We start from the raw sequence: 13,880 nt of genomic DNA, 5'->3' as shown, positions 1-13,880 counted from the left end.
CACAAGCTGAATAAGGAAGTTGAGTAAGCATTAGACCCTGAAATCAGACTGTCATCATAGCAAAAACTAAACCACCATTCGTGACCCAGGTGTGGTGGTATATATCTATAATCTTGCTTACATGAGTAGAGACAGGAGGATTTTAGTTTCAAGCCAGCCCTCTTTGTGTGGAGGGGGGAGTTAGCAAAGTTTTATATTTTAAAAAAAAGTCAGGCATGATTGTATGTATATGTAATCTCAGCTACAGAAGAAAAAGAAGTAGGCCTATTATGGTGGCTAATACTTGTAATCCTACCTGTTCTGAAGGCTGACATGTGATGACTGCAGTATAAAGGCAGCCTGAGTAGGAAAGTCCTTAAGATTCTTATTATTAATTAATAACCAAAAAGCCACAGTAAATCTGGGCCAGCCTTGAAGATAAAGGTCAGGGACAGTTCCCTGGCCCTGGGTTTAAACCCTGGAGGAGGAGGAGGGGGGGAGGGGGAGGGGGAGGAGGAAGCAGGAGAGATTAGGGGACATATAGAGACTATATCCAGAAAACAAAAAAAAAAGTCAGGGGATATAATTCAAGTGGTAGATTACTTTCCCAGCCCCCCCCCCAAAAGCCTGAGTTTACATCCTAGTATAAAGAAAAGAAATGAAGGAAGGAGTGGCAGAGGAAGCAAGGAGGGAGGGAAAAAGGAATCCCATTCTGCAGAAATGTTTTAGATTCCTTAGTGGGACACTCAAATTAGAATAGTAGGTCTAACCCAGAAATTAAACAGAATAGTAGGTCTAACCCAGAAATTTGACACAAGTTACAAACCAATTTTTACCAGTATTTACACAAGGAAATGAGTGTAAATGTTTCCTTTGTTCTATAAGGAATTGTCGACATGACGCTAAAAATAATTCCCTTCTGTTTAATAAGTTTTCAGCTATGTTTTCAGCTCAATAACAGTTGTAAGGGAACCAGAGCTGTAAATCAGTGGGCTGGGTTCCATCATATGTAAATAAGAACAAACAGCAGATGGAAGAGGAAGGAGCTTCACAGCTATTTCTTCTCAACTTTAGTAAAACATTAAAAGGAGAGAAACCTTAATTTGGGATTGGGACGTGATAAAAACATGAAATTAAGAAAGATCAAATGTCCTTTAAAAAATCATTGTCAAGCCGGTGTGGTGGCTCACGCCTGTAATCCTAGCTACTCAGGAGCCTGAGATCTGAGGATCATGGTTCAAAGCCAGCCCAGGCACTATTTACCATGAGACTCTTACCTCCAATTAACCTCTAGAAAACTGGAAGTGGCACTATGGCTCAATGGTAGGGCAGTAGCCTTGAGCTGAAGAGCTCAGGTACAACACCTTGGCCCAGAGTCCAAGCCCCATGACCACCAAAAAAATCATTGTCAAGAGTCGGACATGGTGGCTCTGACCTGTAATTCCTGCTACTCAAGAGGCAGAGATCAGGAGGATCAATAGTTTATGACCAACCCAGATGAATATGGGAAGCATATCAACCCTCGATATATGGGAAGCATAAACAGGAGGATCACAGGCCAAGTCAGACTGGCCAAAACCTAAGATCCTATTAGAAAAATAACTAAAGCAAAACAACACAATTAATAAATGGGCTAAAGACTTAAAAGGAAATTTCTCAGAAGAAGCAGTAAGACTGCGCAATAGACACATGAAGAGATGTTCAACATCTTTGGCCCTAAAAGAAATGCAAATCAAAACAACATTAAGATTCCACCTCATCCCAATTAGAATGGCCAATATCAAGAAAACTAACAATAACCAATGTTGGCAGGGATGTGGCAAAAAGAACTAGTTCTATATTGTTGATGGGAATGTAAACTTGTTCAACCACTCTGGAAAGCAGTATGGAGATTCTTTAAAACACTAAACATAGAGCTGCCCTATGACCCAGCAATCCCACTCCTGGGCATTTACCCAAACGTCCAGAAACAAGGACATACTAAAGATACCAACACAATCATATTCACTGAAGAATTATTTACCACATACGCCAGGCATGGTGGCTCACGCCTACCTACTCAGTAGGCTGGGACCTGAGGATCAAGGTTCAAAGCCAGCATGGGCACAAAAGGATCTAAAACTTGTATCTCCAATTAACCTCTAGAAAAAAAACAGGAAATGGGGCTTGACTCAAAGGTAAGGTGGTAGCCTTGAGCTGAAGAGTTCAGGGACAGTGCCCAGGCCCAGGGATAGGGCGGTAGCCTTGAGCTGAAGAGCTCAGGGACAATGCCCAGGCTGAGTTGAAGCCCCACCAAGTAATTCTAGGATTGCAACCCATACTGTAGAGTCAGCATTTATTTAATGAATAAGGAAGTTAAAGGTTGATTAACTACTCATGCTCATACAGCTAGTGAGGGTCGAACCAGGTCATCTTACCACCAAGCTAAAATGATAATCATGAGCTCACAGCTTCTAGAAGTGACAGAAGTATCCTCCATAAATCAGCAGAAAATACAGAAAAGTCAAAGAAAACCAACTGAGAAAAATGCATGGGAAAGAGAACTCCCCTTAGGCAGTGTAAAAAAATGACAAGGAAACCTAGAAGGACTAGATTTTTAATTTTTTTAACTTTTTTTGCCAGTCCTGGGGCTTGACCTCAGGGTCTGAGCACTGTCCTTGGACTTTCTCAACCCTAAAGCTCTACCACTTAAGCCATAATACCATTTTCATCTTTTTCTATGTATATGGTACATGTACCATATATGTACATGGTACCAAGGAATCGAACCCGGGTCTTCATGCATGCTAGGCAAGCACTCTTACTGCGAAGCCAAACTCTTGGCCCAGATTTTTAATTTTTGTTGTCCTCATTACCCTTAAACCTTTATGACCTTAGCAAGCAGTACCACACATGAGCCAGGATATCTGCTGCATGTAGAAAGACAAATGACATCTTCCCAAACAGTGGTTGGGGAGCTGATAAAGATAGAAGGAAGTGAATAGATTGATTGGAGATAGTTTGTGCCCAAATGAATGGAACCAGGTGATTAACTGAATTAGGAAGGTAAGAAAAGTAAATATAGAGAAACAGATTTATTCCAAGGCTCTAGACATGGGCACCTCAGAGGATGCTTCTGAGGTTCTCTGGGAGGACTGGAAGACAAAGAGGGCAGGGGCAGAAGGTAGACCACAAGAGGATGTTTTATAGGACTGTAGAGAGCAAGGCTGTACAGCCTGCTTGTGCTTGTCTACAAAAGAAAGGAAGCAAAGATGAGTACTGGACACAGGGTTAAGGGAGAGATGTGAGGAGTTGTGTTTTGTGCATATTTACTGTCATAGAATGTATAAGATGCCTTAATTGTGTTTGAATATCAACAGAAAGATTCCATTGAAAAGACAATGTCAAAAACATGGGAATGGGGAAAAAGAAGCCATAAATAAGCCGGGTGTCAGTGGCTCATATGTGTAATCCTAGCTACTTAGGAGGCTGAGATAAGAGGATCATGGTTCAAATCCAGCCTGTGAGACTCTCATCTACAATTAACCACCAAAAAAGCCAAAGCATATCTGTGGGTGAAATGATAGAACCCTAGCACAAAAGTTGAGGGACAGCACCCAGTGTTCAAGCTCCAGGACCTACATACACATCCGCAAGTGTGCCAGGCATGCAAACACACACACACACAGAGCCATAAATAGTCTTTGAATGGACAAATGAAAGATAGGATCCAGAGACTATATTTAAGGATTTACCTTACACATAAGACAGGTTTATAGAGAAAAAGCATAAAGCAGTGGGCAAGCAGGCAAGAGAATTAGGAGAATAGAGGGTTAAAGGTTTATTATGGCCCAATGTGTAGCTCAGTATAGATCATTCGCCTAGCATATATTAGATCCTAAGTTTAAGCTCCAGTACTGCAAAAAAAAAGTTGAGAAAGCCCTTGCCTATCAATCACATGTCTGTTCTCCATTCAGTAGAATTGAGATTCTCTGAAATATTCTTTTTCTTCATATATAAACTCATGCATTCTGACAACATAAATGCACTGCTAGGAATTATTTTCAGATTTTTTAAAGTACAATACGATGAGTTTTTTTTATTAATGCCTAGGCCAACATACAGCAGTGATATAAAGGTAGTTAGTAAATAAGCAGAAAGCTAAACATCACCAAGGAAAATATATGTTTGCAGTGAGGTGTACAAAAACTGATCTTCAATCATGGTTTAAAATAATTAACAAGCTGGGTACCAGTGGCTTATGCCTGTGAGCCTAACTACTCAATAGACTGAGGTCTAAGGATTATAGTACAAAGCCAGCCTGAGCAGAAATTCTGTAAGACTCTTATCTCCAATAACTACTAAAAAAAATGCCATTAGTGGAGCTGTGGCTGAAATGGTAGAGCACTATCTTTGAGAAGAAAAAAACAAACTCAGTGACAGAGCCCAGACCCTGAGTTCAAGCCCCAGGACTGGCACAAAAACAACAACAATTAATAATAATAATAATAATAATAATAAACAAAAAGCCAAATATGCACTGTCTATGCAAATAAATTTTCAGCAAATTTTGCCATTTTAAGATTCCTCTCAAATCTCTTTTTTCTTTTTTAATATATTTTTTATTATAATTAATAGGAGGGTTACATTATATTTGCCAGATAGAAGGTGCATTAATTCACATACGTTGATACCCTTTCTCATGTCTTGGTCCCCATTTCCCTCCCCCCACTCCCACCCCTCCTCTTGTTTTCCCCCCTTCCCTATCCTATTTCAAATAAGCAAATACAAATATATCCAATATATCAGCTAACAAAATGAGATACGGAGGAAGGAAGATGACGCCGAGACAATAGGGACGCAGCCTAGCTTTCTCTCACAAAAAGAGAGAACCAGGGAGTCCCACAAGCCAATTATCTTAAGAAATCCACAACAACAAACTCAAAAAGCAATGGAGAAGGACTCAAACCGGAAAAGAAATCCAGATAAAGCTCACATCCAACTTTCTCAAAGAATTCAGAACACGAGGACCCCTCCCCCACCTCTCTCCGACAGCTCCAAGCCTCAAAAAGCAGCAGCGGAGGGCGCCAGCCCAGGCAGCCGGTTCGCTGCAGAAACCAGAATAGAACCAGGCCAGGGAGTGGCGGAAGCAGCGGAACCCAGACGCAGAACCAGAACAGCAAGCATCGGAACCCAGACGTGGAACACAGGCATTGGCTGACACCCGAGGGGAGTGAAAGACTCCCCACCACCATGGAGCACCCACAGATGGACGCAGAGGCGTGAGTAATACAGCGCATCCCCAAACACATCGGGAAAGCAGAGCGGGTGCCAAGCAATAGAACTTAACTCAGACCCCAACACCCCGTCCGATAAAGACTGGCGGGAGCAGGGGGGCAAGGAATTTAGAATCCTGCCCCTTCCCTCAACAGCCCCCTCCCCCAGGCCATTGACTGGAGATTAACAGGCGGGCTACATAAGGCCCAGCACCCCACCAAGGAAGGCGGAGCTGTTCCAACTCCCACCCCCCCAACGGGCTCAACCCCCAGCCCTCTGACTGGAGACTGACAAGTGGGCAGACCCTAAGACTCAGCACCCCACCTGGGGAGGCGGAGCTGTCCCAGCTCCAACCCGCCCACCAGGCTCCTCTCCCAGGCCACTGGATCTGGAGAGTGGAGGGCGCTGGGACCCTGCCTTACAACAGCGGGTGGGGTGTGCAGGGAAAATAGGAGCCAGCATCTGCCGCCCCTCAATTCTTGAGCGGGGCATCCTCCAGCTAGGAATCCTGAGCAAGACAGCACTGAGGGGACCCCCACAGTCACAGACTCTGACAAAGCTGTGGAAACACAGCAGGGTTCTGAAGGGCCGACCAGCACCCAAGCTCACCTTCTGAGAATCAAAAAGGCGCAGCTCCCCCCTTGGAGCCCATGTCCTAAGCTGGGCCCCGCTCCTGGGAACAGAGCAGTATCCTGCTGGTCCTGCTGAGAGCCCCTGGAAACTCTCAGTCCCCAGACCCTTGGCTGGGGACCACCCCTGGAAACAGCAAAGGAAGACGTCTGCCCAGAGCGCTCAGAGGGAAGCTCGCAGATCCATCCCATGGTCCACTGTGAGGCCACTGGTTGGGCTAAGAGCTAGTCATGCAGCAACACATAAGTTTTATTTTAATACTTTCCAAACTTTGTACTCAAATACGCTACCTACTTACCAACTTAGGTCAGTTATCCTTATGCTATACCTTTTCTTCATTACTACAATATTCTTACACTCCTACGTTAATCCTCTTGTACTTCCCCTGACCTCTCTCATTCTATTTTTCTTCCCCTGACCTCTCTCATTCTATTTTTCTATCTCTGGACCTCTGTTCGTCTTTCAACCCTTATAATGCATGGATCTACACTTGATGGCTGTTGAGCAATACTGTATATCTAGGTGTTTAATTATTCTCTTGGCTCAGAGGGACTTAAAGACAATAGAGATTGGATTGAGAGGCTTATTGTTTTGGGTATAAATCGCTTATCAGTGGTTGTATTAGACTGGTCGGTAACTGCACAAAAAGAAACAGTGATAACACCAATCAAAACTTGGGAACATCTAGTGTCTGCCAGCTACAGAGGTCTAGGTTGGTTATATCTGAAAAACTATAATTGTGTTAAGTATTAATCTTGCTCCCACTTTCAAATGGGGAGAATAAGAAACTCAAGAAAAATGTCAAATCAAGAAACAACATCCCCCATCCAAGGTAAACAGACAATGGAACAGTCATTGGCAAACCTAGAGGAGCGTCTTCCAAGTGCTATACAAATGCAATTGATAAACATCATGAATGAAAAATGTGAAAATATAAAGAAAGAGATAAGGGAGGAAGCCATAGCCAAACAAGAGGAAACCATAAACAAGGTGATAAGTGAAAAAGGGGAAGCCATAAAGGAGGCCATAATAAAGGTTTTTCAAAGAAAGATGGATGAATTCATAGAATCCACAAATAAAAAAGTGACCGAACTCCAGCAAATGTCCAAAGAAAATAAACCTACTGACCTAACCACTCAAATGGAAATCAAGGAGCTAAAGAAATCCATACATGACATAAAAGAAGAGATGCAAGGCATCAAAAATGAGCAATTAGAAGCAAGGGAGATGAAAAATAAAGTAGATAGCTTTAATAGCAAGTTAGACAATGCAGATGAGAGAATTTACGGGGCTGAAGATAATTTACTTATTATAGAGAAAGAACAGAAAATGAGTCAATCCAAATCTAGGAAATATGAGAGAGCGCTTCAGGAGGTCCAAAATACAATTAGGAAGCCTAATTTAAGGCTAATTGGTATTGAGGAGGGCCTGGAGAAAGAGGTCAATGGTATTGGAAATATACTTCAGGGAATCATCTCAGAGAATTTCCCAAACATCCAGAAGGGCAGGTCCATCCAGATACAAGAAGCTTTTAGAACCCCAAACAGACCTGACCAGAAAAGAACATCCCACCGCCACATCGTAATCCGAACTGGATCAATAGACACCAAAGAAAGGATCCTAAAGGCAGCCAGGGAAAAGGAATCAGTAACCTATAAATGCAAACCAATAAGAATAAGCCCAGATTTCTCAGCAGAGACCATTCAAGCAAGAAGTGACTGGAAGCATATATGTCATGCCCTGAAGTCAAATAACTACCAACCAAGAATACTGTACCTAGCTAAACTTTCATTCATAACTGAGGGAACAATAAAAACATTCCATTCCAGGGAAAAGCTGCAACAATATGTCGCAAAAAAACCAACACTACAGAGAATTCTCAAAGATGTTCTATACATAGAAAACAAAAATAAATGCAATATAGGGAAAGAAATGACACCTAAACAGCATACCATCTAAGGACCACAAGAACTGTCAAGACACAGGCCTTAATAAAAGCTTTTAAAAATGGTAGGAACTAATATCTCTCAATCCTAACTCTCAATATCAACAGAATTAACTCTCCAATTAAACGGCATAGACTGTTTAGCTGGAACAAAAACAAGAGCCATCGTTCTGCTGCCTTCCAGAGACACATCTTACCCAAAAAAACAATCATCTTTTGAAAATGAGAGGCTGGAATAAACTCTATCAAGCTAACGGCCCCCATAAACAGGCTGGAGTTGCCATCCTCATATCAGATAAAATAGACTTCAAACTAAAATTACTAAGAAAAGACAAAGAAGGTTACTACATACTACTAAAGGGATCTTTCCTCCAGGAAGACATAACGATCCTAAATATTTACACAGCCAATCCCGGAGCTCCGAACTTCATCAAGCAAATTTTACTTACACTGAAACCAGACATAGATCGAAACACAGTGATTGCCGGTGACTTTAACACACCACTCTCACCTATGGACAGATCAACAAGGCAAAAACTCAACAGAGAAACCTTAGAACTAAACAACTATATAGACCAACTAGATCTAACAGACATCTGCAGAATATTCCACCCAGCAACAACACAATATATGTTTTTCTCAGCAGCACATGGAACATTTTCCAAAATAGATCATATCTTAAGCCATAAAACAAACCTGGACAGATTCAGAAACAATGAAATTATTCCATGCACACTCTCAGACCACAAAGGCATCAAATTAGAACTGAACACACATCTCCACCAACGAAAACCCTGTAACTCATGGAGACTGAACAACACATTTTTGAATCACCAATGGGTCATCGAAGAGATCAGAACAGAAATCCAACAGTTTATGAAATGCAACAATAAGGATCACACAAAATATCAACTCCTTTGGGACACAGCAAAGGGAGTACTCAGAGGAAAATTTATAGTGCTGAGTGCCTACAACAAGTTGGAAAAATCGCAAACCAACAAGTTAATGTCTCACCTTAAGCTCCTGGAAAAAGAGCAACAAACCAACCCTAAACCCATTAGGAGAAAGCAAATTATTAAAATCAAAGCAGAATTAAATGATTTGGAATAAAAAAAACTATAGAAAGAATCAACAAAACAAGGAGTTGGTTCTTTGAAAGAATTAACAAAATTGACAAACCCTTAGCAAATCTCACCAAAAAAAGAAGAGAGCATATCAAAATAAACAAATTCGCAGATGAAAATGGTAATATCATGACAGAAATTATCAAGATCCAGAATATCATGAGGGAATACTTCTCAAACCTTTACGCCAACAAATTTGAGAGTCTAGAAGAAATGCATGAATTCCTAGCCAATATTGACATACCCACACTGAACCAAGAAGAACTAACCCAACTCAACAGGCATATTTCAAGCTCTGAAATAGAAATGGCAATTAGAGAACTTCCACCTAAGAAAAGCCCAGGGCCAGGTGGATTCACAGCTGAATTCTATAAAGTCTTCAAAGCAGACCTCACACCAATACTCCTCAAGCTCTTCAACGAAATTGAAAATGAAGGTTCTTTACCAAACTCATTCTATGAAGCCAGTATAACCCTCATCCCCAAACCAGACAGAGATTCATCAAAGAAAGAGAACTATAGACCTATTTCTTTGATGAACATCGATGCAAAACTTCGCAACAAAATACTGGCCAACCGTCTACAACAACCCATCGAAAAAATTATACACTATGATCAAACTGGATTCATCACAGGGAGGCAAAGCTGGTTCAACATACGCAAATCAATTAATATAAATCAACACATCAACAGGGGCAAGGACAAAAATCACATGATTGTCTCAATAGATGCAGAAAAGGCATTTGACAAAATCCAACACCCCTTTATGTTAAAAGCTCTGGAAAAACTAGGAATCCATGGAACATTCCTCAATATAATAAAGGCTGTGTATGAGAAACCCACTGCTAGTATTACACTTAATGGTGAAAATCTAAAGCCATTCCCTCTAAAATCAGGAACGAGACAAGGATGCCCACTCTCTGCACTACTCTTTAACATAGTACTAGAATTCCTAGCCAGTGCAATAAGGCAAGAAGCAAGCATTAAGGGGATCCAAGTAGGGAAAGAGGAAATAAAACTATCTCTCTTTGCAGATGACATGATTCTGTATTTAAAGAATCCTATAGACTCTACTCCCAAGCTCCTTGAGCTGATTCAAAACTTTGGAAGAGTAGCAGGCTATAAAATTAACCCTCAAAAATCAACTGCCTTCCTCTACACCAACAGTGAGAGGAACGAGGCAATAATCAGGAAAGCAACTCCTTTCACAATAGCCTCAAAGAAAATAAAGTACCTAGGAATTAGCTTAACTAAGAATGTAAAGGACCTTTTTGATGAAAACTTTAAAACCCTAAAAAAGGAAATTAAAGCAGAACTAAGGAAATGGAAAAACCTCCCATGCTCCTGGATTGGAAGAATCAACATTGCAAAAATGACAATGTTGCCAAGGGCTATCTACAAATTCAACGCAATACCCATCAATATCCCAATGGCATTCTTTAAAGAAATACAAGAGGCAAAAACACTTAGCAGAAAGAACAGCGCTGGAGGAATTTCAATTCCAAACTTTAGACTCTATTACAGAGCTATAATTATCAAAACAGCTTGGTACTGGCACAGGAACAGGCCTGAAGACCAATGGAATAGAACGGAAGACCCAGATATTAAACCACAGACCTATGGCCACCTAATCTTTGACAAGGGAGCCAAAAAAATAGAATGGAAGAAGGATAGCTTCTTCAACAAGTGGTGTTGGCAGAACTGGTTAAGCACAGGCAGAAAACTCAAGTTGGATCCTTCTTTGTCACCCTGCACTAGAATTAACTCCAAATGGATCAAAGACCTGGAGGTAAAAGCTGACACACTGAAAACTTTACAAGAAGGAATAGGAAATACACTAGGCCTCCTTGGCACAGGTCGAAACTTTCTTAATATGGATCAAGTATCACAACAAATCAGAGAAAGGCTGGATAAGTGGGACTGCATTAAACTGCAGAGCTTTTGTATGGCAAAGGGCATAGCTAATAAATTAATTAGGAAGCCGACAGAGTGGGAGAAGATCTTCACCAACCATACAACTGACAAAGGCCTCATATCTAAAATATATCAACAGCTCAAAAAATTGAATCAATCCAAAACTAATCTCCAAAGTAACAACCATCCCATTAAAAAATGGGCCAAAGACTTAAAGAGAGTCTTCTCTGAAGAAGAAACAAAAATGGCCTATAGACACGTGAAGAAATGCTCAATATCTCTAGTCATAAAAGAAATGCAAATCAAAACAACGCTAAGATTCCATCTCACTCCAGTTAGAATGGCCAGGATCAGGAAAACTAATAATAACAGTTACTGGAGGGGATGTGGCCAGGAGGGATCACTACTACACTGTTGGCGGGAGTGCAAACTCATTCAACCACTATGGATAGCAGTATGGCAGTGCCTCAAAAGGCTAAACATAGAGCTCCCCTATGACCCAGCAATTCCACTACTTGGCATTTACCCAACCATCCAGAAACTAGGGCATACTAAATCCACTAGCACAACAATGTTCATTGCAGCATTATTCACCATAGCAAAGATATGGAACCAACCTAGATGTCCCTCAGTTGATGAGTGGATCAACAAGTTGTGGTATTTGTACACAATGGAATTCTATGATGCTGTCAGAAAAAATGACATCGACCCATTTGTTAGGAAATGGAAAGACTTAGAAAAAATCATATTAAGTGAAGTAAGCCAGACTCAAAGGAACTTAGGCTCAATGGTTTCCCTCATTTGTCATAATCAGTAGAAACCTTGGGCTCTACTAGCAGAGATCTGCAATAGAGCAAAACCTTGATACATAAGGCCATATAGTATGAAACTAATTGAAAGGACCTCCAGGATATTGAAACAAAAGCCATATAACAAATGATTGTTGTCCTTAATGTACTATGTTATCTCTTATCTCCTTTGCTGTCCCTTGGGTACCTCATATTGTTACAGTATCTCACTTTGTTATCTGATGTATTGAATTTATTTGTATGTGGTTATTTGAAATTTGATAGGGAAGGGGGGAAAACCAAGACGGGGAGGTGGGTGGTGGGGGGGGAGGGTAATGGGTACCAAGACATGTGAAAGGGTATCAATGTATGTGAATTAATGCACCTTCTATCTGGCAAATATCATGTAACCCTTTTATTAATTACAATAAAAAATATATTAAAAAAAACCAAAGTGAGATACTGTAACAATATGAGATAACCAAGGGACAGCATAAGAGATGAGATATAACATAGTACATTAAGGACAACAATCACTCATTATATGGCTTTTGTTTCTATATCCTAGAGGTCCTTTCATTTAGCGTCATACTATATGGCCTTATGTATCTAGGTTTTGCTCTATTGCAAATCTCTGCTAGGAGAGCCCAAGGTATCTACTGATTATGACAAATCAGGGAGACCATTGAGCCTATGTTCGTTTGAGTGTGGCTTACTTCACTTAGTATGATTTTTTCTAAGTCTTTCCATTTCCTATAAATGGTATGGTATCATTCTTTCTAATGGATGAGTAGAATTCCATTGTTTATGTATGCCGCATTTTCTTGAACCATTTGTCCCTGAGGGCCAACTGAGCTGATTCTATACATTGGCTACAGTAATAAGATTTTTGTTGTTGTTGGTCACCAGGCTTGAACTCATAGGCTTTGCATTGTCCCTGAGTTTCTCTCTGCTCAAGGATATCACTCTACCACTTGAGCCATAGCTCCACTTCCCGCTTTTTCTGTGACTAACTGGAAATTAGAGTCTCATAGACTTTCCTACCATGACTGGCTTTGAACCATGATCCTCAGATCTCACCTCCTGAGTAGCTAGGATTATATATGTGAGCCACTGCACGTGTGAAGATATATTTTTTAAAAATATTAAGAAGAAAATAACTTAGTATATTTTAATTGAGGTAAAATATTTGATAAACTGAGTGAAATACTTCATAAAATTTTTGAGGCAAAAAGAAGTAAAATATTTTCACACCCAAAGTCTATAACCTCAATGACAGAAAACTTATTGCTTATTGATAGAAAAAAGGTTAATGCTATATAAAGACTATAGGCTTGGTGTAAGAAGCAATCTATTCCTTTCTTCAGTCCTATGGAATTAAAAACCCATCTAACCTATTTTAACCAATTCCTTTTTTCATATATTTTTATTGTAATTAATAAAAGGGTTACATGATGTTTGCCAGATAGAAGGTGCATTAATTCACATACATTGATACTCTTTCACATGTCTTGGTCCCCATTACCCTCCCCCCCACCCCTACTCCTCATCTTGTTTTCCCCCCTTCCCTATCCAATTTCAAATAACCAAATACAAATATATCCAATATATCAGATAAGAAAGTGAGATAATGAAACAATATGATATAACCAAGGGACATCAAAAGAGATGAGAGATAACAGAGTACATTAAGGACAACAATCATTTGTTATATGGCTTTTGTTTCAATATTCTGGAGGTCCTTTCAATTAGCTTCATACTATACGACCTTATGTATCAAGGTTTTGCTCTATTGCAAATCTCTGCTAGTAGAGCCCAAGGTTTCTACAGATTATGACAAATGAGGGAAACCATTGAGCCTAAGTTCCTTTGAGTCTGGCTTACTTCACTTAATATGATTTTTTCTAAGTCTTTCCATTTCCTAACGAATGGGTCGATGTCATTTTTTCTGACAGCATCATAGAATTCCATTGTGTACAAATACCACAACTTGTTGATCCACTCATCAACTGAGGGACATCTAGGTTGGTTCCATATCTTTGCTATGGTGAATAGTGCTGCAATGAACATTGTTGTGCTAGTGGATTTAGTATGCCCTAGATTCTGGATGGTTGGGTAAATGCCAAGTAGTGGAATTGCTGGGTCATAGGGGAGCTCTATGTTTAGCCTTTTGAGGCACTGCCATACTGCTATCCATAGTGGTTGAATGAGTTTGCACTCCCGCCAACAGTGTAGTAGTGATCCC

General features: G+C 40.4%; 1 protein-coding gene across 1 annotated transcript in view; it reads right to left on the bottom strand.

Moving 5' to 3' along the window:
- Phex (phosphate regulating endopeptidase X-linked) overlaps positions 1 to 13,880 on the bottom strand; it is a 207,322-nt gene that overhangs the window by 111,754 nt on the left and 81,688 nt on the right. The window lies entirely within an intron of this gene.

Source organism: Megascapheus bottae, chromosome X (genome assembly GCF_031878675.1).
Source record: "Megascapheus bottae isolate mThoBot1 chromosome X, mThoBot2.hap1, whole genome shotgun sequence".
NCBI classification, from domain to species: Eukaryota; Metazoa; Chordata; class Mammalia; order Rodentia; family Geomyidae; genus Megascapheus; species Megascapheus bottae.
This window is presented reverse-complemented; position numbering and strand designations above follow the sequence as displayed.